Source organism: Furipterus horrens, unplaced genomic scaffold (genome assembly GCF_987537825.1).
Source record: "Furipterus horrens unplaced genomic scaffold, mFurHor1.1.pri manual_scaffold_5, whole genome shotgun sequence".
Classification (NCBI taxonomy): domain Eukaryota; kingdom Metazoa; phylum Chordata; class Mammalia; order Chiroptera; family Furipteridae; genus Furipterus; species Furipterus horrens.
This window is the reverse complement of record NW_028327175.1, coordinates 83006677-83033345: the sequence shown is the minus strand read 5'-3', so window position 1 is coordinate 83033345 and position 26669 is coordinate 83006677.

Genomic DNA, 26669 nt, shown 5'->3' with positions numbered 1-26669 from the left:
GGAAACGAGCGCCAGGGGTCTCCTCTGACGGTGGGAGAGGTCATCGCACCTCACTGGACAGCTACCGTCTCGCCATGGCTCGCCTGCCCCACTGGGTGCGTGGGGATCAGAGAGGCGCCTCTCGAAAAGTGGGCCACAAAACACCCGCACCAGTTAATTCCAAGCAAACAACAAGAAAGAAGCCTCCGGCTCTTCGCCTCGCTAGCTGGAACATCAGGACCATGTGCCCCGGACTTACTGCAGACCTTCCGTGGATCAAGGGTGCCAGGAAAACCGCTGTCATCGATAGGGAACTGGCACGACTAAACATCGACATTGCGGCTCTACAGGAGACCCGGTTGGCCGACAACGGAACTATCAGAGAAACCAACTACACCTTCTACTGGCAAGGGAAGTCTCCGGACCAACCAAGACAGCACGGTGTTGGGTTCGCTGTGAAGAACATGCTTGTTAACTCCATAGAGCCACCCACAGGAGGCACAGAGAGATTACTTACCCTCCGATTGTCAACAACTTTCGGCCCAGTGAGCATTCTTAGCGCGTATGCCCCAACCCTCTGCGCCACCACCGAAGAGAAAGAACAGTTCTACCATGCACTGGACGAAGCGTTATCCAAGATTCCCAGAAGTAACGCTCTCTATCTCCTTGGAGACTTCAACGCAAGAGTAGGAACCGACAACATGGCCTGGCCCACCTGCCTTGGAAACTTTGGGAGAGGAAAGATCAATGAGAATGGTCAGCGACTGCTTGAGCTCTTGTGTCACCACGGCCTGTGCGTGACAAACACATTCTTCAAGTGCAAAGAGATCCACCAGGTGTCATGGAGGCACCCCCGCTCCCGCCATTGGCACCAGCTTGACCTCGTCATCACCAGAAGAACGGATATTGGCAGCACCCTCCTCACCCGCAGCTACCACAGTGCAGACTGCGACACGGACCATGCCCTCGTGGTAAGCAAGGTGCGCATAATGCCGAAGAGGTTGCACCACTCCAAGATGAAGGGTCGCCCACGCATCAACACCAGTTGTGCCAGCAACCCAGTTAAGACCCAGCAATTCATCAACAAGATGGAAGATGCACTCGGCGAGGGAGTGGCGGCAGATGACATTATCGAATCCAATTGGCCACGTCTCCGCGACGCCATATACAACTCCGCCATTATTGCTTACGGGAAGAAAGAGCGGAAGAACGCTGACTGGTATGAGGCTCACTGGGAAGAAATGGAACCCTTGATCGAGGCTAAGAGGAAGGCCCTACTGGCTTACAAGGTCACGCCCACTCCCAGTACACTTCAAGCTCTACGGGCTGCCAGGAACAAAGTCCAGAAGACCGCCCGCCACTGTGCCAACACCTATTGGCTAAACCTGTGCAGAAGCATTCAGGAAGCCGCCGATATAGGCAACGCACGAGGAATGTATGAGGGTATCAAGAAGGCAACAGGCCCAATCCCCTCCAAGATCGCCCCCCTTAAGTCCAAGACAGGTGAGGTCATCACTGACCAGGAACAGCAAATGTGGCGGTGGACCGAGCACTACCTCGAGCTGTACGCAACGAAGAACACCGTAACAGACACTGCTCTTAAAGCCATCCCAGACCTACCAGTCATGGAGGAGCTAGACACCCCACCTACTGCGGCAGAGCTCGGCAAAGCCATCGACCGCCTTGCTTGCGGGAAAGCACCAGGAAGCGACGGAATCCCTCCAGAAATCCTAAAGAGCGGGAAACCAGTCCTGCTACAGCCGCTCCACCATCTACTCTGTCTCTGCTGGAAGGAGGGTTACATCCCCCAGGATATGAGAGACGCCAACATTATCACCATGTACAAGAACAAAGGAGACCGCAGCGACTGCAACAACTACCGGGGCATCTCTCTCCTCAGCGTCGTCGGCAAAGTATTCGCCCGGGTCGCTCTTGCCCGCCTGCAGACCCTTGCTTCCCGCGTCTACCCAGAGTCCCAGTGTGGCTTCAGAGCTGGCCGATCAACAGTGGACATGATCTTCTCCCTACGCCAGCTGCAGGAGAAGTGTCACGAGCAGCATAAACCACTCTACCTCGCCTTTATTGACCTCACGAAGGCGTTTGATCTGGTCAGTCGAAGCGGACTCTTCAGCTTGCTACGGAAGATTGGCTGTCCACCACATCTGCTTGCTGTGGTCATGTCCTTTCACGACAACATGCACAGCACGGTGTCCTACAACGGCGCAACCTCTGAGGCCTTCCCAGTCAGCAGCGGAGTAAAGCAGGGCTGCGTCCTCGCGCCTACGCTGTTCGGAATCTTCTTCTCCATGCTCCTCCAATACGCCTTTAAGGACTGCAGCGAGGGTGTCTTCATTCACACCAGATCCGATGGCAAGCTCTACAACCTGGCCCGTCTACGAGCCAAGACCAAAGTCAAAGAGGTGCTCATCCGTGAGATGCTCTTTGCCGACGACGCAGCTTTGACATCACACTCCGAAGAGGGACTCCAGCAGCTAGTCACTTGCCTTTCCCACGCATGCAAGGAGTTCGGACTAGCCATCAGCCTGACGAAGACGAATGTTATGGCTCAAGGCACGGGGACTCCCCCATGCATCACCATCGACGGATACACCCTGGAGGTTGTCAACGACTTCACTTACCTCGGGTCCACCATCTCGAGCTCTCTGTCAGTCGACTTGGAGGTCAACCGGAGAATCGCCAGGGCAGCCACAGTTATGGCCAGACTGAACCGGCGAGCGTGGAACAATTCCAGCCTCACTGAGAAAACCAGACTGCGCATCTACCAAGCCTGCGTACTCAGCACTCTCCTCTATGGCAGCGAGACGTGGACCACCTACGCAAGGCACGAAAGGAAACTCAACAGCTTCCACATGAGGTGCCTGCGACGCGTCCTGCATGTCGCCTGGCAGGATAAGGTCCCCAACACCGAGGTGCTGAAGCGAGCCAACATGAGCAGTTTGCATGCAGTTCTTAGTGAGAGACGCCTCAGGTGGCTCGGCCATGTCAAAAGAATGGATGCAGGCCGTATCCCCAAAGACCTCCTCTACGGCGAGCTAGCAGAAGGCCAGAGGATGACAGGGCGCCCAAAACTGCGGTTCAAAGACATCTGCAAAAAGGACATGACACAATGCTCCATCAATCTCAACACATGGGAAGTTCAAGCAGACGACCGCCTAGCCTGGAGGCTCGCGGTCAGGCAAGGTACGTCACGTGCAGAGGCTGCGCGCAACGAGGAGGCGGTCCAGAAAAGATCGAGGCGGAAGCAGCGTCAACAGCAGCAACAACGGCCATCTGCCTTCACCTGTAACAAGTGCGGCAGGGATTGTCACTCCCGAATCGGACTGCACAGCCATTCTCGGCGGTGCAGATAGACTCTCAAGAAGCTACGCCATCGTCTCTCGAGACGGACGGCTGCCGACGAATTTGTAACATGATCTCTTTTGCTCTTGTCCATTTGCCATTTGTTACTCAGAGAATAAAAAGAATACAACTCTAAGCATGACTTTGGGCAAGTTACCCAACAGTTTTAAGGCTGATATCTATGAAATGTCAGGGTTGGACTCAGGGACTTCTCAGGTTCCTGTTAGCACTAGAAGTCTGAGCTGGATGCGGACAGATGAAAGTGAAGCAATATGTGCACCTGGAGACATTCTCTTTTCATAGTTTACATTTCCTGGTCAAGAAATGTTATTTCATAGATGCAGGCCTTAGAATAGTGCTCTCTCTAAAGCAAGATTTTAGACTTTGCAAAAAAAAAAAATTCTGGATAAAACAGAACAATTAAAAACATTATTGAAACATTATTTTTAGGCTTGCACATTATTTCACAAACCCATTCCCTTTGTCTCTTTTTCATCAAAGAACTTATGCAGTTTATATCCTTGGCTTTCATCAAACATCTTTTCCCTTCCTGGTCAAAATAAGCTCTGTTTCCTTTTTCCTAGCTGGATGAAAGCCTGTGTACCCTGCTCTTTCTGATATCAACCCAACGATGGTTGACACAACTCCAGATTTTCAATTTCAAAGGATAGTTTAGAGAAAAAACAAGCTTCAATTTTCCTCTTCAGATCTCTCCAATACACACAGTCTGTACATTATTTCAGGAAACCCATTCGAAAGTAGACTGTTTCCATCCCTGGCTTGGCACCAAATCAAGAAGTGGCACATAATGTATTGTTCTGTTTATTATGCATCATTTTGCTGCTGACACTGGGCCATCAAATGTAGGGAAATTTACAGTGAGGGAGGTTCAGCCATCATACCTACAGTGAAGGACAAAGTATTCTGTTATTCCTCTCCAGCTCTGGCCCTTTATGATCAGACAGTAAGCAATATGCTTATCAAAGTCAAAATAACCTTCACTTTACAAAACACACTTGTCCTTAATTGCCAGAATAAAAATGCATAATCAGCTTCTCTCTTGGTAATGGAATGGAGGCTGAGTTGATATAAGTTTTGAGTATTTTGTAATTTGCAAATAATGGTGGCTCAGTTAAGTTTTAATTCACAAATTATGTGTATATCATACTTGAGAAGTTGAAAAAATTTTAGAGTTTAAGTTTATTTACACAGTTTAAATATATATCATACTTAAAAGATATATATATATATATATATATACACATACTTAAAATATACAGATTTATTATATTCTTTTTCCTTTTGAGTCAAAGCAAAGGCCAGTAGTTCTATTTCTACATCCTAGTTCCTAGTGTTACAGAAGGGGGGTGTCCAAAAACCCCCAGAGCTTGCAGCTGGGGGATGGGGAGAAGGAAGCAGCTTTCAGAATGCCTTCACATGCCTGAGGCTAGGGGCTAGTGTCTTTGTTATGCAAATGGTTTTAATGCATCCAAGGCCTGGGAAAATGGGAGGGGTCTTGGACCAGGGGATGGTATGGAAAAAGCACACAGAGCCTGCGTGAGGTTCTGTGAATGGTCAGAATTGGGGACCATGTCGACTGCTCACAGGACGCAGTCAGGGACTTAAAAATAAGCGGCATACATTTTAACGGGACTGACCATGTGATTTTGAAAAGGAAGGTTCTCCATACAGTTTTGGTGAAGGGGTTCTCCATGCAGATTAGAAAGGAGGGTACGCCATGCAGCTTGGAAAAGAGAGGTACACCATGCAGCTTTGAATAGGAGAGAACATCTTGCAGTTTGGAGAAGGGGGGATACCTTTGCAGTTTTGGAAAGGAAAGGCTGGGAATCTACGCGGTTCTGGATTAAAAGCTGGTGAGCACCATAACGCAGACAAGACCTCCCCCAATCAGAATTGAATGATTGGCAGCTACCGGTAAAGCTGAAATGTGTCTAGGACATAGGGAAACAGTTTATTTAACTTTTCTAAAACTAGCCAGGTTTGGTAGGGGGAGGAAGAAATATGTGTTTGTAGGTCTTTTAAGGAACATAAGACTTAACGGCAGAAATCCGCAAATAATCTAAGTCTATATAACTGTTAAATAAACAGTTCTTTTTCTTTTCACTAAACTCTGGTGTTGGGAGTTATAATCCTGGCAGCAGGCAATTGGGCCCCCGACTAAACAGCCCGTGGGTTCTGTTTCAGTCGGAGCAGCGCAGGGGTTCTGTAGCACTAGAAGTTAAGAGCTTGGATGCTATAGGTGGAAGAATGTGAATTTGAATCTCTGACTACCTCTATGACATAAACATAGGCATGTGTCTCTGTTTATTCCCTTGTAACACTGGAATACTAACAGTACCTATCTCATAAAAGGTTAATAAGGATTAAATGAGACTGTGTGTATGGAAAAATGCTTATTATGGTGCCTAATAAGAACTGAGGTAAGAACTTGAGAAATATTTGTCATTGTTATTATGTACTACTGCCCCTTCTTTTATTTTTGTTAAAAAACAATAGTCCATAGAAAACACATATTGTCAGGTCCTTTATATAGAAGATATAGGAAGGAAATGTTATTCTCACTTTACAGATATACATATATATGTGTGCTATGGAACTAGGTGGTCCTTGGGAGGCATATTAGTTTTGATAACCTGTCTGAAATGACTCAGAAAGCACAGGAAAGCAATGAAGATAATTCTTCCTTGATAAAGCATCTGCTTACTGTGCTTACTACCTTAAGGCATACCTTCCCTCTTAAGAAGGTGTCCCAGTTCAGTATTAGTCAAATCTACTAGTAACTATCTGAGCATTTCAAGGTAGGCCTTTTATTTGCAAATGGATTCTGGGATGTGACAGTAATCCTTGTACCTATGGAGTTGCAGTGTGGCCAAATGTAAATGACAACACAATTAGAAAATGTACTCTAATGCTATTCTGGAAAAGACAGGAAGAATCTATGGAATTTGGTCATTCTTTTTAGCTGAGACCTGAAAGTAACATTAATTGAAAAACATCCTCTGAGCAGTCGAGTCAGGGTGACTGTGTTTGCTTTCTTGGGTTGCTAGATGGAGAATTTAAAAAATGGACTTGAGAAGATAAGTACTAGGAAATAAAATGGCTGGCCATCTTAGCTACAGAAGAGTTGGCCTGAGAGTCTTTTCTTGTAATTTTGCTATTTTCTCTGGTGTCACTATAGAATTAAGTTTAGGCAAGTTAAGTGTTGGTGGGCTATAATTTCAGACCAAACGTCCATTCAAAAATCGTAAGACAAGCGGGAGAGGACTCTATTTGAAATGAAATAAAAATTACAGTTTGAGTATGTTTACCTCTTTTTTCTCTTCTTTCTTTAGACTAAGTAGAATGGATAGAATCTGTTTATGATTTCTGTCTCTCTCTTTCTCTCTCTCTCTGTCACACACACGCACACATACACACATACACTTCAAAGACACAAAATGAAAACTTTATCCAGATCCACTGAAAAGTTTCTATTCAAGCTGCTCATGTATTATTACATTAAAAAGTGCTTGGTTTTCATAAGAGCCACCAAGAAGAGGAATCATAATGCATATTAATAGGTCAAGAAAGCTTTCTTGGGAAGGGCCATAATATATTGGAGGCCATAAACTCTGGAAATGGATTTCAGAATAAAAGTGCTGTGAAAGCCCAGAACACAGGCTAAGTATGTGCAAGGTCAAGTAAATAAAGGTTTTTTGTCCTGAATAATAAAGCACAGTTGATGCATTGTCTTCTGGATTCCTCCATCTCCACCTGTTCCTCTTCCTTTTTTCTCACTTGTTGCTTTTTGAGTGTGACTTGCAATTAATAGAGATTATAAATTTAATAAAATGATAAAATTTTGATTGGAAAATTTTTTTTAAAGTTTATTATATATTTTAAAGAGATGTCTTGGCTTGCATTGTGGTGTGAACAGGACTCTGTCATCAAACTAGTGTATTCCCCTTCAGAGACACAGCCCTCTCCAGGTTATGCCTTGTGGACACAGCAGCTCCTCGGGACTGAAGGGGTAACCCAGCTCTGGCTTATCCTGTGTACATCCTAGATGCCTAGAAACAGTTCTGTGTGAGAGCCAGCTTTCCCAATGACCTCCCTCTTTCCTGCCATGGCTCTCTTAAAAGTGCCTGTTTTCACAGTCTTTGCAAGACCACTAAGGAATATTTGTTACCAGATTCACAATTCTGATCTGTGCATATCCACACGAGGTTCCCACTAGAATTTCTGCCAAGCTCTGGGGGTATCACCTAGGCCTCCCACAGTGAGGCCACAGCACACATGTTTCCTGAGTGAACTCGGTGCTGCTGTCTGTGTGCGCATTTTCAGCCTATAAATCTTCCACATTTCTGTGCTTGTTCTCTAGGACTCCGGCCAGTACTCTATCGTATGTGAGAACGCTACATTTCCCAAGAGAGAGCTGAGCACTCCTGCCTGGACTGAACAGGCACAGGTTCTGGTGTGTACAATGCTCTTCTTTGACCAATGTCCCAGGGCAGGGCCCAGACTCTGTGTACAGATTCCTCCAACTGCCTCTGACAGCAGGGTGTGGGACTACTATGCTTATGTGTTTATTTTTCTTCAGGTTTAATTGATTCATCACTTTTTTTCCATTCCAGTAGGATGCCTAGGCTTCCCAAGGTTGGCAGAACCATCAGTGAGACCATCTCCTGTAGAAAGTTAAGGCATGGCTTTAATAAAGAGTTGATGATTATGAATGAGTCCTTGCAGACAGGAGAGCAAAATGTCACACATATTAGTTTAAATCACAATTCACTTTTCCACTGGGAAAGTGGAAAGAGGAGGAAACAGCAGGCCAGATGCTGAGTATAGTTTAGGTAGTGGTAAGGGGTCACGCTGTACATATAAGGTCAGGGAAGTTAGTAAGGGGTACTAGTAAGGGGAAAGAGACAAGTCCCTGCTTTGGTCTCCTTAGGAATGAAGATGGTATTTGGGAAAGCTCAGGAGGGGCAGGGGAGGATGGAAAGAAAAAGGGCATGCAAGGTAGATCCTGGAACCATAAACAGGAGGCTCAGTACTCTTAAGGAAGACAATAGCGCTCCTCTCCTCCTACATTCAACACATCTTTACAGATTGCTTACTCTATGCCAGGGATTGTATCTGGGGATACTATCTTGTCATCATTAGTCACATCTACATCTTTATTAAATGTTTCCATCAGCCCGTGCTTGCTAGATACTCCAAGGGAATTAAGTGGAGTCAGTAGTGGCCTTCCTGAATTCTATAGAAAAGACAAAATGCATATGCTTATTTTATTACAGGGTTCAATGTACAGTCTTGCATTGTTATGCAAGTAACAAGGTAAAATAAATTGCAATAAGTGCAATTACTAGCAGAAAATTTGTTGGTGCTTAGTTATGTTATTGTGTTCACTGCAGATTATATTTTGTTACTTTCTGTTCTTCTAATATATTTTACCCATTTAAATTTTGAAATAGAAATGAAATGCTGGTGTCGCATTACTTTGCAGAAAGATATATATGTATCTTTTATTATATTAGACAGGTTAATATGTTTTTGCATTTTATAACAGGAAACTTTATTAGCATGATGAAATTAATGCATGCAGGGAAATATCTTTTGAACCAGTTGTTACCAGTAGATAAAATCTGATGTGGTAATTGCTAGCTAAATGTTGGGGTTATTACCGAAGTAAAATCATTCACTGTGGGATAATCAGAGCTACAATATTGTGAATGATAAAAGAGCTGCCTCTACTCCCTAGTTTTAATTAGCTGTTAAAGAGGTGTCCTGGGTGATTCTGAAAGTCTCATCTTACCAATATTGTTATTTATAAATGATTTGCAATACTGTTACAGAATCTGCTAATGTTTCTATCATTAAAGGTCTTTTATTATTTCCGTTATGAACTGTATTGCTTGAAGACTTTGCAGACATGGCTTTGTGTGTATCTTTCTTTAAAATGTATTATAAGGTCTTAAGTCACCAGGACTTACTGTTTATGAATTGACCATTATTGATCTTATTTATTCACATGGCAAAGCCCGCTTCAGTTGCATTTTAAAAAATGTAAGCCTAATTTTATAGAAGGAAATGACTTCTCTCCTTTGGTCATTGACTTTGTTTGAAAGTGAGTCTTGGTGACCCTGGAAATCTGCATGCGCAGACTGGACATAATATATCTTCTGTCATCTAATTACCTACTAGGCTTTTCTAATAGTAATGCTCCAAAACATTAGTAAAGTTTCCAGAAGTACCTAATTTATGATCTGAGGTGGTCCTGCTTAAAATTTCCATGTTGGTCAATTCCCAAATAAGTGTAAATCAAAACATTTTGAAGAAATATGTACTCTAAAGCATTAGAACTCACATTACAATGACTGTAGTGCTGAACAGTCTTTACAAAGTCCCAGCTCTGTAGGTTAAATCACATTTTCAGTTCCTGCATTTACACCATTGCATCATTTTCCAGGTACAGCTGAAGGACTGTGGTCATTGGATTCACAGTTGTACAATCCTTGGATTTTTACCAGCTACCCATACTTCACTATAGTCATTTCTAGGGAAGTGATAAACATTCACAGAAGTCTTGTTTTGAAATCAAAGGGACCATAAAAATTACCTACTCTTATTTATCGCTAACACAATTGAGAAAGATGAGATCAAATCAAGTGTCTATTTAGTTTTAAAGACCCTATATGAAAATCTAGCCTGGCCTAGGAGTATTTCTTTTTGCTAACAGCTCACTGTGTGTGTGTGTATGTGTGTAATAAAGTAAATTAGATAACAAGACACTGACTCTGGGATCAAAGTTTCACACTTTCATTATTTAGTTATGGAATTTGAACAGATTCTGACTGCAAGTTTATTTGGCTCCCAGTAGAACGAGCCAGTAAACTTCAGGGGTGGTGGCTTTCTGAGGATAAGGTGAAATTTTTATCACAGAAAACTTTGGAGGTAATGGTACCCAATAAGCTGAGAAGAGATTTTCTTGCCATGTAACAGTGTTATCAATTTGACTGCAAGTGCACCCATTTCTATTTTAGTAATTTATATAAATAGATGTTGAAAATCCAAAATACCTGATACCATATTTCCAGTTTATCCCAATGATATGTTGGTGCCAGGATTGCCCACCAATTTTATGTTGGCATTTCATTGCTCTTTCCCACATTATTGCACAAGTGTGCAATTTGATGAGATGTATTTATGGCCTCTGGGGAGGTATATTCCTTCTAGTACTGACAGTGCTAATCAATGATGGAATGAATTTGGCTCTGCATAGCAAAGTGATGCCTGTTGTACTTTTTGAGGTAACTGTCTTTTTGAAGTCATGGGGTGCCTAAAGTTATGTTATACTGTACTGGTATCTACATCTTCTAAAACAATGCTTCTCAATTGTGGTGGTACATTCAAATCAATGGAGGACCTTGTGTGAAGTACTGGTGTCTGGGCCCTACCCCTGGGGACTCTAAGTATCTTGAGATTAGACCTGGCCACTGGTAGTTTTTGAAAGCTCCCTAGGTAATTCTAGCAAGCTCGCCACTCAAAAAAACAAACAAACAAAAAAAACAACAAAACTTTTTTAAAAGTCCCCAGCAGGGTTGAGAATGACCTATGGAAAGCAACGGCCACTTTGTAGCATTGTGTACATCATTTTATCAGAAAATCACTCATAATTTAGTAGTCTAGGAGCTATCATGAAGAATGAGTTGGAGCTGACAGTTTTATTGTAGATGGCCTCAATATGATGGCTGTATTAACACTCAGATGTTCTGTATTCACCTCAAGGGACTAACTATAACTTTTTAGTTGGTATTTAAGCTGACAACAGTAAAAATATGAAAACCATGTAGATTTCGGCAATGTATATATTACCCAAAAAGATACTTTCTAACTTCTTTTCCATTACTACAAGATTTAAATAATATTAAGAGTGACTTCTGCTCATGTTAATAAGTAGATGTTTCAGCATCCAATCATTTATTGCTTCAAAAATATTTATCCTTTTATGTGTCAGGCATGAACAGTTTTACAAGTCAACATATCAGTGTCTTTATTATCAAAATTTACTGTGGAAATAAACAAATCATTTTGTATGTCTCTGAGACAAATACTTTAAAGTGTCACGTGATAGACAATTGTGTGGCTTTTCAACAAAGGCATTCTGACAAATTTTATTTTATTGGATAATAGTTATTATAAAACTGACTTTAATGACTATAAAGTTCCTACTATAGTTACCAAACTCTGGTGTAGTGATTCCAAACTTTTTGTCTTTAAGATTCAGACTTCCAAATCAGAGAATTTTTAGTAGTATTCACGAAGGGAATAAAAGGTAAACAGTGAATAAAATAAGTACAGAATTATTTATAGCAGAGGAAACTAAAGAAGTAAAAAGAAAAAGCCAACAGAAGGAGTTAGCTAACAATTATGGTATAATTATATGATGGAATGTTATTAATAAAGATTAAAATTTTTTAAAGAAAATGAGAAAATACATAGAGAAAAAGCTGAATATAAAACAATAGCAACAGAATATGCTCTCTAAAATGCATACATATTCGTATTGACTCTATTTTTCTTTATCTCCTGGACACTCTGGGGTGATGGCAAAGTCAGGGAGAGCATCAGACTGCCTCAGTTATTCTGGACACTTACCTGAGCACTGGGTATCTGAAGATTTGCTTTTTCTAGGCCTGGGTTTTAAATTTCTGGTGATTCCTTCCAAGCATGATGCTGTAATATCCTGGATTAGACAGAGAGAATGTAACTGAAAGATTTACTACCTAGCAATGTCTCAGACCAAATCTGATGGGAGGAGCGATAGGTTCGTACTCCATCTCAGCTCTTTTGTCTAATGGAAGTTATCTTTTCCACTGATCATATATTCTTTGCAGCCCAACAGCCCTCTCAAGTTCCTCCAAACCTTCCCTCTGGAGGGAGCTCACTAGACCAAATATATTTCCAGCTCTTATTAGTGTTTTTCTCATTTGCAGTTGGCTTTTCTCATTATAGGCCTGCAGCATCAGCATCACCAGGGGATTTAAAATTTTAACAGTGTTTACCAGTTATGATAATTTTCTTTATTTTTCTTTAAGTATAGTTGGTATACAATATTATTTTCAGTTATATTAATTTCAGAGGTACAATATAGTGGTCAACATTTTTACACCTTATAATGTGATCACCCCACTAATTCTAGTAATCATGTTACTATGCAAATTGAGCACAATATTGTTGACTATATTCCCCTTCTCTTTTCACCCATTCCCCAGCCCCACCCCTCTGGTAATAATCCCTTTGGTCTCTGTTTTTATGGTTTAGTTTCATTTGTTCATTTATTGTTTTTCTTTTAAGAATCATATGGTATTTGTCTTTATCTAAGATAATTTTTTTCTTTTATAATGTTTTTAACTCCAAAATTTATAGAACTATGACAGCTAAAATGTGCATAGCTCTTAATTTGTGTCAGTCACTTTCCCAAGTGCTTTCCAAATATTGATTCATTTAATTCTCATAATCACCTAATGAAATAGATGCTATTATTTCTCTATTTTTCAGAGAAGAAAACCGAACACAGAGAGAATACGTAACTTGCCCAAGGTCATGGAACTTGAAGAAATGCTCATAGAAGAAATACTGAAATCAAATGTAAAATGTCAGCAGTGGTTATTTCTAGGCGTGGGACTACAGATAGCTTTAACTTCCTGTGCTTTTCAGTATTTCTCAGTTTTCTGCATTTCCCAAACAAATATATATTACAGTTGTTATCAGAAAAAACTCACAAAACATTATTGAAAAGAACTAAGACAGCAGTTTTGAAGAAGACCTGGAATAAGGGTGAGTCAGATCAGAAGGAAAGGAGTTGTAACTTATTAAAAATCTCTCCCTTAGGTTAACTCTTCCGGGATCCTGGCAGCTGCTGAGCAAGTGTGGAAATTAGGAGCCCAGTGCGCATTAAAGCTGAAAATCAGCGAGGGCATGGCATTGAGCAATTGGATTCTTCTAATGTTTTAACAGGTTTTAAAACTTATTATCTTTGTAGGTAGGCAGCGGTAAAGGGCATTTTATCACAGTATGTCCAGGAGACATTTGATGGAGCAGAACCCAGCTCTCTGCATCCAAGGTATAAGAAAGTTTAGCCATAAAATAATGCCCTGATTCATTTTTAATACAGTGGACAATATGGGAAAGGAATTGGTGTCTCCCAGTGTATGGGAGGCATGGAGAAAGAGCTATGTTTTCAGAATAGCCATTATTAGCAATCTGCACCAAATCGATTGGTACCCACAGTTCAGTCAGCTCTTAAACAAGCTGGACAATAGCTGAAGTAATTATTTCGGGTAAATTATTACCGTTGTAAAGCATAGTCAATGTTTTATTACAGCAGAAAGAGATGTTTTTTTTTTTTTTCTTAATTTCTCTCTTCACTCTACCTTTTCTCAGCCCAGAGCTCTGAAAGAATGATTTTCTGCTCCCCCCTCCCCCCACATTAGTGAGAGCGTCTCAGCCATCCAAATACAGCAAGTCAGGTAAGGCTTTTCATTTTAATGTCCCTTAATGACCAATAATGAATCCTTTATAGTTAATCTGCTGTTCTCATGAAAACAATCTACATGGTTAAAAAAATCAATCGTTAATGAGCAGTAAATGACAGCTCCCCAACAACACAGCTGTATTTTTGTAAAAGTGATTAAACATTGTCTGCATTCATAATTGCATGGTTAATAAGAATGTTGAGCACCAAGTCAAGCATTGTTGCTAATGATGACAGATTACGATAATATAAATGCTTTGGCGTTATGAGGCTCAATTTTCAAAGGCAGCCCTTGGAACCCAATGCACACAGACCCACTAAGTATTCAATTTGCATGGTCCATTACCAGGTTTGTGCATGGCGTTTGGGAGCTATGCAGTTGAGACTCTTGAAAATTGGGCCCATTATGACAGAAAGCATCTGTAATTAACAGTAACTGATCTGTCTCTGCCCAGAGTTGGTGAAAGGTGTAAAATGCTGTATGTGTGGTTTGATGCAACCCAAAGCTCCTTTGATGAAGAGTCCTGAAAGCTAAAAGGAAGACAAAAAGCGTCTCTAGGGATGTAATTTAGCCTTAGATGTATGTGTGAATATCAAAGTTGTGCAAGCAAATGAGAGAGTAGGCAAGTCATTCAGAAGGGAGCATGGTAATCCTGTCATTGGTTATTTGTTTCTTTCATTTTGCCTTAAACATAGTCACTAAACCTTACTTTGAGAATTCCTGGATTAGCATTCACAGGTTTAACTATTTCAAAATCTGAGTTTGTCCCATAGTCCACTGGAGATTGAATGATAACTATGTTCAGTGGTAACTTTCAATCTTTTTGAAGCTGGGGGCAGAGTGAGCCCCTCAGTGTTTGAGCAAGCAACATGTACTGCTCAATCTGTCTGTACTCTGATCATGTATGAAATGATTCTATGAATGAAGCCATGAGCAGTCACAATTTAAGAAAAAAATTACATGTTGAAAGGGAACGTATGAGTTTGCTGATTCTTGGTAGTATCTTGTATCTCTCCGGGATATCAAGGGTCTGATGGACAGTTCGGTAGCATTATGTCTTGCGCTGTTATTTACTTATTCCAATTTGTATGGAATTGTATTCCAATTTCTTATCTGATAATACCTTGGCCTACAGAACAGGGCCATGTGTATTATTCCTTTGACTTTGTTATAGCACTTCACTCTGTGCTATTTTTTTTCTGGATCAGCCAGCCCTTATCTGAGCAGAGGGTTACAGACTTTCACAGTCTCAAGATGGGACTGGCATAGGCTTAAGAGCATAGTTTTAAGATGCCTAGGTTTCAAATGCAACTCTGTCACCCACTAGTGACATTCTGTACCTCTTGAGGACTCACTTTTCCTATCAGTAAAATATAAATAATATTAGTAGGTATTTGCTAGGAATATTGTGAGGATTCAGTGAGACAACTATTTGAAACTCTTATAGTCATTAGAACTTACTATGTGCTTGATAAAATTCATTGTTTCTGTTTTTATCATTGTTAATGTCATAGGTCTAGGTCCTGAGAAAGTAAGTGCTACAGCTGAGGCTGGGATCTTTTTAGCTGGGGTAATTCCTTATAGATCTAAGAGGCAATGAGGCACTGCCCTTAATGCATGTGTTAAGTGGCTGTAGCTGATGAGCTGTTACTTATATATTATGGGCTGAAATGTGTTCCTCCTACACCTAGTGAGGTACATGCATATTATAGAAAGGGGAAAGAGGAATGCCAGCTCAGCCAGACAGGTCAATTGGAGGCATGTCTGCTGTTGTTGTCAGCTGGTCCTACAATATCAGCATCTGAAATCACACCTAGAGCTGCTGCAGAACCACTTCCAGGCCTAGGGATGAAATGTTAGTGAGGCAGAGCTTTCTGGAGCCTGTGATGATGACAGAGAGATCTGCGCTGAGGCCTGCTCTGACTTGGGCAAGGTACTTATGCTCCCCTAAAGAGCCCTCCCTATCCTCCTGTAGCAGAGCCTGGATAGCAATTTAAATATCCCATGGGCTCTGGTACTTTGTCTGGCCCCTTTTCTCCTTCTTGGATGGCTTGCCCTCTAAAGACTTATTAGGCCTTCATCACAGAGGACAGTCAAAAATATGTGCTGAATGAAGTTGACTCATGAAGGGAGACTGGGCTTGTATCTTTGTCTTAGTTCTCCTCTCTTCTCTCCTAACACCCTTTGGGTTCCTCATCTGTAACTATGGAAATACGACTGAGGATTAAAACCAAAGGCAGACATGCATGGTGTTATACAATTTTAAAGAATCTCATGAATGCTCAATATTTCAAAATTATATACAAAAAAATGAAGTGATGGGGGAATGTGTGTGTGGCTCCAGGGATTTAATAAAAATCTTGAAATTGTAATTTTAATGCCCATCTTCACTTTAATGGCTAATGTCTTCATTTACAAATGAAAATTATACTGGTTGTTACCTGCTTTTCTTTGTGGATGGAAGTAGTAGCTGTAGATTATTGACAAATATTTTAAAAATATTCAATATGAGATGCTAAAACACAATAGTAACTTGCATGGTAATGGCCAGGAACCAGGTGTTTCTACTGAATAGGTCTAAGAGATTAACAAAATTAGGCAGGCCAGTCTATGTTTGGGAGACTTCATAGAAAATGTTAAATGCCGTGGTGTGAAAATGTCCTTTTTCTCTGATGAAATCAAGTAACTTCAGGCTGTGTGTTGTTACATGCGGTCAATGCTGCACTGGACAGAACTTATAAGTTGCTGCAGCCCAATAGTAACTCTCCTCTTTGAGTAGCCCAGGCAATGTCCAGCCCCTGACTCCTGCTGCTGCCACCCTCATTTATTCTGCTCCTTCCCATTTCTTGAATTTATTTATATTGTTCCCAAACTAAGATTTTTTTTTTTCCTCTTAGTCATAGGAAATCTTACAGAGAACCCACCTTTAATCCCAGCTGAACCTAGTACTGCTTCCTCTAATGTGTCACTGAGACCACATTAACTGACAATAGGACATTGGGTCAGTACCTCAGCTTCTCTGGGTTTCAGCTTCATGATATGTGATATAAAAAGTATCATGTTTACCACTAAGGTTGAGATGAGATACTGTGAGCAATGAGTGGTCCGTAAATTTATTTCCACTCTGTGATGTTATCTTTGACTACTCTGCCCTTCAATGATACTCATTTTGTTTGAATTCTTATTACATTTGAGACTTCAATCTGTGCTACACATCTTGATGCTTAAAGAAGTATTAATTTTAATTTTCCTCTTGCTATTTTTTTACCATGTTTTTCAGGTTGTCTTATGGAGAGGCTAAATTTTAATTAAGTGCCTACTGGGAGTCTAAATAAACCTTAGAGTCAGATTTTTAGAGCTACAAAAGAAGGTAGGAATATGTCATGTTGTATTTTTCAGGATGGTCACCACAATAACTTTCATCCTTCATATGCTTCTACAGTATGACCTTGCCACTCCCCTTATCAAGAGGCAAAGTCTAATTTTTCTCCCTCGAATCTGAGCAAACTTATAACTACTTCAATCAGCAGAACACAGTGGAAGGGACATCCTGTGACTTTTGAAATTAGGTCATAAAACACCATGTAGGTTCTTCCTTAGTGAACGTTTTGGAGTCCCCAGTCCTTTGTAAGAAGTTCAACCTCCCTGAGGCCACCATGATGTAAGGAAGTCCAGGCCACAAGATATGTGAATGAAAAAGCTGTGTTGAAAGTCAATCTTCTACCCCCTGCTGTTCTAGCCCCAGTCATTTGGTTTTCTTCATGGAAATCCTAGATATCAAGAGCATAATAAAATGGTTGTTGTTTTGTGCTGCTGAATTTAGGATAGTTTGTTATGTAGTAAAGATAATTGGTTTGGCCACAGTATTTTGGAGATTAGATGGGCCCAGAGGGGTTAAGTAAATCATTTTATTCAAACAAGGACTAAATGGTAGAGTCACTCTTAAGAACTAGGTTTCTGATTTGAAGTTCCATGCAGTATTCCTTACATCATGTACCTTTCTAGTTCATGATGTCAGTCAGTACTACATGTTTGTATAGTTAAAACTTGACTACAGCCCTCTGCACTCAAGTGGTATGTATGCATGGGCAACAGCAGACCCTCCATATCACCCTGCCCAGGCTCTGTAGCTTCAGCTTCACTGGAGAGGACACTCCAGCGTCATCGTAAGATGTTGATTCAACACGGGAGGAGACAGATACCGTGTCACTCCCGAGTCGGACTGCACAGCCATTCTCGGTGGTGCAGATAGACTCTTAAGAAGCTACATCATCGTCTCTCGAGACGGACGGATGCCGATGATGACGACTCTTCTGTACTAAGCCACGAGGAAATGAATTACATTATAAGCCAAGAAGATGGGATTCTGTTGCAGACTTTAGGTAGTGAGAGATATTGGGAGCTCCCAGAGAAGGGACAAAGATGAAGAACTACAAATGGAGAGCAGGTTGAGAACAGTCTGCTGAAGTTGGAACCTTGCTGAGGAGGAAGCGGGAAGCAGCACTGCAGGATAATAGTCATGAGACACTGGTGAAAAAGAGGGGTTGAAATCGCTTCAACTTTATTGAGGCAAATAACCATGTGCTGATAAGAAGAAAGCAGATGATCAGCTTTAGACAAGGTTTTTCTGTTGACAGCTGAAGGGGAAGTGAGAGGGAGGTTGCATATGGAGCAAGAAGAAGCCGAGGGAATCAGCATGAGAGAAGAGAGAACGCTGCAGGAGGAAAGGGAGAAGCTCAGGAAGCCTATGGAAGCAGCAGGGTGAGCTTCCCCGAGGAGAGGGATGGGAAGCCCAAGCAAAGAACAGGGAACAGTTGGTCTTTACGACTTCAAAAATAAATAGGAAAGATTGGAGACAGTGGGGGATGATGAGGGGGAAATAAAATAAAAGCACAAACAAAAAGTTCAAAGAGAACACTTGGGTTGGAAGTTAAAGCATTAAAGAATGTCTAGAAGTGATGGGAAAAATGGGGATTGAGACACTGTAGGTGAAAATAGTGAGCTGATTTAGTTTGTGACAAAGTAGCCTGGATGAAAGAATAAGGGGCATCACTTATTTTGAGTTACCTACTCACAAAGAAGGCTATATTGTATTTCTAAGATGTTTCTAAAAGTGAAATTTGATGACATTTTATTAAAAGAGTAATTATACATATATAAGTTTAAAAAGTGAACAGGCTGGGAATTGGAATTTTTTTTTTTTTTTTTTTGATTCCTAGGGGAAGAAATAACATTAAGGACTAAAGGTCTGTAGTTGTAATGAAACAACAAAAATTCAATAAGAGAGTGTTTATTGTTTAATCAATGTCTGTATTTGAGATCAAAGAAGACCAGAAACAAAAGGAAGTAGTTTGTTTAGCTCATACTCTGGAGTTCTTTCCCATATATAGAGATCTCTGACCCTTGTATTTTGACTTGTTGGTATTTAAGTTTGAAATCTTGATGACAGTGAAGAAGATGATGATAGTGATGATGATGATGGTGGTAGTGATAGTGGTCACGGTAAGGATAATAATGCTTCTTATATGTCAGGCACTAAGTGCTTTACATACATTCACTAATTTAATCCTCCAGCAATCATTTGGGGTTAGTTAAAGGTCTTTGGTTATGTCCATTTTATAGATGAGGATACTGAGGCACAGTTCTCTTTCTCTTCCTCATATCCATGTCTACTTCTGCATACATAATTGGAAAGGATTAGAAAGAAAACCCAAATCATGAAAAGTAATAAAAAGCATCTGTCCACAATATCCTGGTCATCCTCAGAACCTTTTGGTTCATTCACCAATCTCTGCTCAAGAGCTAATCAGGTGTTCCCATGTCTCACCCTGCTAACATATTTGCTTATTAAAGGAATGATTGATATTGTTAATGAAGTAGTTGTTATTTCTGATTGTGGGAGAACAGAACACTATAGGCCACCTACAACATGATTTTATTCTTTAGTGGCTGTTGGCTATGAAGGAAAAAATAGAAACTCTGAAATTTGACAGGGCTTTGAATTTGGCTCTTGACTTGATTTCTTAATATCTGTTTGGCTTTGGACAATTTATTTATCATTGTTTAATTTTCTTGTAATATGGAACTAATACCATTCACTTTGAAAGGTCATTGTGATGATTAAGTGAAATGGTAAATATAAAGTGTCTGGGAAAGTGCTTAAGATTTAGTAGAGGTTCAAAATGTGTTACTTCTGTGTGTTTTTTAATAGAATTGCTCATTGGTGACCTTTGATATCTAATATTAACCCAATAAAATGTTGACAAGGTCTTTGCAGTTGAGGCTAAAAACTTCATGTTTTCATATACACATGGATTTATATCTCTACTATAAAATGATCAATGAATGAAAAGCTGTAAAATAATTATGATAGTTGGAAAATGAGAAAAACAACCTGAAAGAAAAACTGTAAATCTTTTAATTTCAAGACCCTTCTATGGCAGACAGCATGACTCCCCAAATGTTTCCATATCATAATCCCTGGAATCTGTGAGTTGGTTACCTTACATGGTGAAAGGAATTTCACAGATTGGATTACTTTAGGTCCTCGAGATGGGAGATTATCCTGGATTAGCTAACTGAGTTCAATCTAATAATATGAGTCCTTAAAATTGGGGAACCTTTTTGACTGTGGTCAGAGAAAGAAATGTGGTAATGGAAGAATGACCAGAGAGATGCAACATTAGTGGCTGTGAAGATGGAAGAAAGAGCTATGAGCCAAGGAATGTGCGCAGTCTCTGGAACATGGAAAAGGCAAGGAAATATATTCTCCCCTACATCTCCAGAAAGAAACACAACCCTGTCAACACACCTTGATTTTAGCCTAGTGAGACGCATATTCACATATTGGACTTCTGATCTATTGAACTGTAGGTTATAAATTTGTGTAGATATTAGCAATATACGATAGCTACCTTTGTTTTCAAGATGCCTTTTGGGAATAGCCTAAGCTCTTCCTCCTAACAGAGTCCCTTTAAAGTTATGCTATGGTAAACCCTTTCTGGAATGTCTTAATAATGACCTTATTTTTCTGTGGCCTGTCTACTTTTGACTCACAGAGATCGCCTCACAGTCATGTCTCCAACTATAGAATCGCCCACTTAGTCATAGTTGATTTGAACAAAAAAGGTTACTTGGCCAAATCAGGGCAATCAGAATCTCTTTCCCAGGAGTTTGAATTGAATTGAGGGAGGAATTAGTTTCAGCCTCTGCATGTGGCTTAAACTGAGATAGTGTAAACTTGGGGACTGGGTAATGGCCATGGGCATGGAGAAGGTAAAAATAAGGTCTCTGAGGAGGGATCCTGAGGCTGATGGAGAGAACAGAGCAGAGACGAGGGTCTTAGAGAAAGACCAGCAAGGTTATGGCCTTGTTCTTGCTGGTTTAGTCAACATTTTTACCACTACTGGGGCCTAGTCATATTCCTGCCCCAGATTCTATAAGGTAACATTGTACCTTTATTTTAAAAAATGTTCTTTCCCCCCTTAATCTTGTTAAGAGGCTTTCTGTTACTTTCAAAGAAAAGAACCTTGACTAAAGCACCTACTGGATGGAGATGAATGAAGAGGATAGGAAGGAGATTCTATTAATGTCATCTGGTTTCCTCATTCACACTTCATTTCAAGGAAGTCTGTAGAAAGATTCAGAGTAATGTGATTCTTTTGTAGTCCAGGAAGCATATTGTACCTCTACAACCATAGCTGGAGCTCATGGAAGGCTGAGGCCCCTGGCTATAGAGTGCTCCTTTAGGCTCTTGCTAAAGGCATCTGATTCTTGCATACAAAATTAATGTTGACGGGGGGGGGGGGGTGGTATTTTTGAATCAGAATTTTGCAATTTCTGCTGACCTCTCTGTAGCAAGCTTAAACATGCAAACACAGTACCATGAAGACCCAACCTTAGTGATTTTCTATAGTTATTGAATTTGGAGAATATGCCTAGTGGAGATTATGGTTTCTTGGGGGAGAACTTGCATCCAGAAGTGGTAGTGTTCCTCATTATCATTAACTCATAGAATTTAAGAAGCAACTATAAAAGTAAGGTTATTCAAATCTTTAATTATGCAGACAAGGAAATATGCTCAGAAGGCTTAAGTAGCTCATTTTATGGTCTTGATTGGGTCTGCATGTGTTATCTATATACAGAAATACCAAAGTCATGATTATTTAGAGAATGAGTTATAAAACACAGAAATTTTTTAACTGAAATATTTCTATGAACACCAAATAATTTTTTATAATGCATAAAAAATATTACCTTTCTTTTTGTGAATTGAAATTATTTCTATAAACCCAAATATGCCCAAAGAAATTCAGTTTCTTTGGTGGACTGGATCTTAACAAGAAGTCGGATAACCCTAAAGATAACGTAGCCATGTGCTCAGTCATCTTCTTCTCCTTCCCTCCCTTTTTTTCTTTTTCCCTTCTTTCCTTTCTTCATTTCTTCATTTCTTTTTTCCTTCCTTCCCTTCCTTCTTTCCTCCCTCCATCCCTTCCTTCCTTTCTTCCTTCCTTCCTTCCTTTCTTCCTTCCTTCCTTCCTTCCTTCCTTCCTTCCTTCTTTCCTTCCTTCCTTCCTTCCTTCCTTCCTCCCTTCCTTCCTTCCTTCCTATTTCCTATTTTTATTTACTGAGTACCCACCATATACCTCACAATTTCTAAAACCTGGAGCTACAATAGTAAAATAGCATGCCCTCGTGGGGTCTTCCTCTCATGGAGACCCTTTCTCATGGCACTTACATTTAAATTGGGAAGAACAGAAAATAAACATAAACATATAAGAGGATTTTCAATTATGATAAAGTACTATGAAGAAAATAGAGTAATAATATAATAGAGCATAATAGTCTGGGGTAACCAGGGGTATAATTTTTCAGGGTAAGAAGATAACATTTAGCTAATCTATTTATTCTATCCATCTATCATCTATTAACCCTATTTTCTTTGGTTACATAAGACAACACAATAACTCCTATTTACCTTGAGAAAGCAGAGATTAAGCCACTTTCCCTGGTCATAGGGTTTAAAGCCAGTTTTAAACCCATTTTTTTCTCCATTGCTTCTACTGCCACCTCAAAAGGGAACTGGATTGGGAAACTATTCTCAGAGAATTTATATTCAAGTTGAAGAAGGAAAATAAATATTTTATGGGATAATATTTCAAAGTACTATTTGGTTTCTTTCCCTTCTTCACAATCCTCACACAATCCCTTACGTACTTGTATCCTTAAGTCTTCTCCTATGACCTCCACTCTGTCTCCCAAGGCCCCCAAACATAGACATAAGACAAATCAAAAACAAATCCTGCAAAAACTCAATCATTCTTGTGGGAAGCTGCTGGTCAGTATAAGGGAAAGATTCAGATGCACACTTTTAGCGTTTATTTATCCTAATCTAAGAGTCTACGCTATAACCTAAACTGTTACTAAAGATAACACCCTCTCACTAATTTCAGCTAGCTGTGAGGAAACTGATCCATTGCTAACTTCTTTCACTGCTGGACATTGAATATCACTAGTCACCAGAGTCTTCTCCTTTCATCCAGTGGGGAGTCATGGTTATTTGTATGAGAAGATCTGTCCAGACCTGGCCTATTCTGTCCTCTAGCCCAGGGGCATCCAGACTCCACAGACAGGAGGATGGAAGACTCAGGACCTTGAGAGATAATGGTGACATGATGGGGAAGCTAGAACTCTGACTAGTGGGGTTAGATATCCTCCTCTGAAATCATTAGTTGTGTGTATTATTACATTGGTTATCTTTTGCCACAATCATGCCTTGTAACAAACTAGCCCCTTCACCAGTGGTCTAAAATAATAGGCATTTGTTTAACCTGTGGGTTGATGATATAGGCTAGACTTGGCTGATTTGTTCTGAATTGCCATAGTTAGGCTCATTGCTATATCTGGCATTGGGCTTTTGGCTAGCCTAGATTGCTCCTGCTGGGATGATTGGGCCCACTAAGCTCTTCACATGTCTTTCATTCAGTAGGCCAGCCCACACAGTTCTCGTGGTAATTGTAGAAGAGTGAGAGCAATTAAGGCCAACGGTGCAAGTGCTTTTTAAGCAAGCATCTTATTGACCAAACGAGTCTCATGACTAAGCCTAGAGTCAGTGTGGAACGTACCTGCAGTTTTATGTGGGAAAGAATATGGAATCAAGGGGAGGTGAAGAAATGGGACCATTAATGCAGTCAGTAATATCACAGTTTATACAGGGTTGGAATGTTTATGGTTATTTATATGCTAAATAGTCTGGGCAGAGTTTGAAGGGCAGATAGGAGTAGGGAGGAACTGGAGGCAAATAGCACAGATGGGATCTTATCTAGAACAAAGCATGCCAGAATCTGAGGTGCCTGGGAAAATTGGGGTGAAGTGGTGAGAAATATTGCCTAGTCTGGCTATTATATGGATGAGCAAGTGGAGGTATTGGGTTGACTCTGGAGTCAGTGACCATCACAGGCAGGTAACCTGCTCCTGCCTAGGACTTGAAGGCTGGGAGATAACCTATGAAAGGAGAGGACCTTGTGACATGAGTAGTAGGAAGGCAACATGGTTCTGGTTACAGCCACAAGGCCAGTGGGAGGATAATGACTCTCAGTGCCTGAGGAGCGGTCAGGAGCTTGGGGAGCTTAAAGCTCATGGATTATAATTTGGATTCACCATGTGGGAGAAATGGGAGTCTCCCAGGGTCCTGAGGAGGGTGCCCATGTTTTACTGAGTACCCTTTATTGGTCTCAAGACTGTAGCCTTATCTAAACATCAGCTTGAGGAGTCCCCACACACAGCTGGGGGCATTTTGGTGTGTCCAGACCACGAGTTCCCACTTCCTCATAGTAAATGCAGGTCCAGTCATTTGTTTGTTTCACTTTTGTCTCCAGTCACCTGTTCCAGCTCACATTCAGGTGCTCTCAGAATGTCTCTCTTTCCTTTATCCTATCTAGTTCAATAAACAATCGTAAAACCTGGCAATCAGGGTGAAGCCAAGCATTCTAAGTCTTAATGTATTTTTCTGTTTTTCCAATAAAAAGGTCTTTTCAAAACACCCAAAGTGGAAAGTATTTTGAATTACTTTTTTCAACTGACTGTTCTTGAATTCCTGAGGATCACCATTGATAACATTCAGAATGTTTTCTGGGACACAGCATTAAGCTTAAAATAGTTGGAAGGCTTCAGGGGCAACCACCTGATATGAGAAGTGATTTGTTACCCCTGTTAAGAAAGAATTGGATGTCACATTGTACAAGGTTAATGAGCAACAACTGTTTCATAGCTTGAACGTGGCCCGTACTGCATACCCTAGTTTATTTCTGTTCCAGAGAGAGCCACAGTGTTGTAGTTAAAATAGAAGTTATTAAATACAGACATTATTTTTTCTAGGTATTAGATCTGCCCAATCCATCTTTGTCTCTTTTGTCCTTGTGAAGCAACTCCTGCCATTTGAAGAAAGCTGAGTCTCTGTGAAAGGCCAAGTTTTTTCCGCATTGTCAAGGAGAACAGAAAATAGGACCTGGAGGATAAAACAAACCCTTTGTGGGAGTGTGTGTTGCTTGATGTGGAAAATCTGAAATCACATTTCCCGCTCCTTCCTGGAGCTGACTTGTGCTAGGGTTTTGTGAGGGGGTTACAGAAGATGGATGCATTTCTCATCTCTCCAATCTGACTGTAAGCAGCCATTGTGTAATCAGCAGTCAGTAACTGTGGTCCTATGCCAATATTTCACAGTATGGTCTGTGGGCCTGAGGCATCAGAATCACTTGTATAAAAATCTTTCTTTTTTTTTTTTTTTCTCTTAGTGTGCATCCCAGGTAATCTCCCTGATGGATAAGAATTCACTATCCTAGGGGACAAGGATATTTGTTATTATTTGTAAGCTTCAAAAGAACATATAACAGCAACAGCAAATAAGTAAGAATATGTTCCTCATTTATGGCTATATAAAACTATCTAAAGTAATCTCTTACTTTAGAGTATTATCTCATGGCCGCTTCTCATTTCACATGTTAGGGTGTGGTGGAGGTGACCGGTTATCCACTGACAATCAACGCTCTCCCTTCCAGATAACATAAAGTTGTTCCGGGGCAGTGGCTGCCTAGCCATGGTTTACTTGGCCCACTTGAATCCAGAAATGGCCTGTTGCTAGTCCTCCCAGGGGAATGGAGCTGAAATAATATGTGTCCATCTTCTGCCTGAGTGCAGAAGATTCTGAATTCTAAGGGATGAATAGAGCTGCAACCCTGAATTACCCGGTTCCAAGAGTATTTGTTTTGAACTTGTAGGTGACTGGGACATAAGATTTTATAGTGTTGAGCCACGGAGATTTTGAAGTATCAGCAATTTTGTTACCCCAGGTAATTCATGGGAGCTTGAGCTACTACTTAAGATGTTCTCCATGAGAACTATGTTTTTTCCCAGCTTAGATTTAAAATACATATGGTTTACTCAAACAAATCCATTCCTCTTCTGAAAAGCAGGAAATCAACTCTTAGTGGAAAGAGCACTATTCTCAGAATTAAGGAAGTGGATCCAAGCCCCAGTTCTACCATTTAGTGGCTGTGTATTTTTAGACAAATCACTCAATTATTCTGAGTTTCAGCCTTTTCTGTTCTTTAGTAAGTATAATAATACTGTATTATTTTCCTGTCAAATTGCGTGGGAAGGTCAAATTAGAGGAATGCTCATGAACACACTTTGGAAACGATAAAGTGCTATTATACAAATGGGTGGCATGACTTCATTCTTTTGTTAACAGAGCTGGAGCTAAGTGCTATTTTCTAGCTTCAATGCTTTCAATAG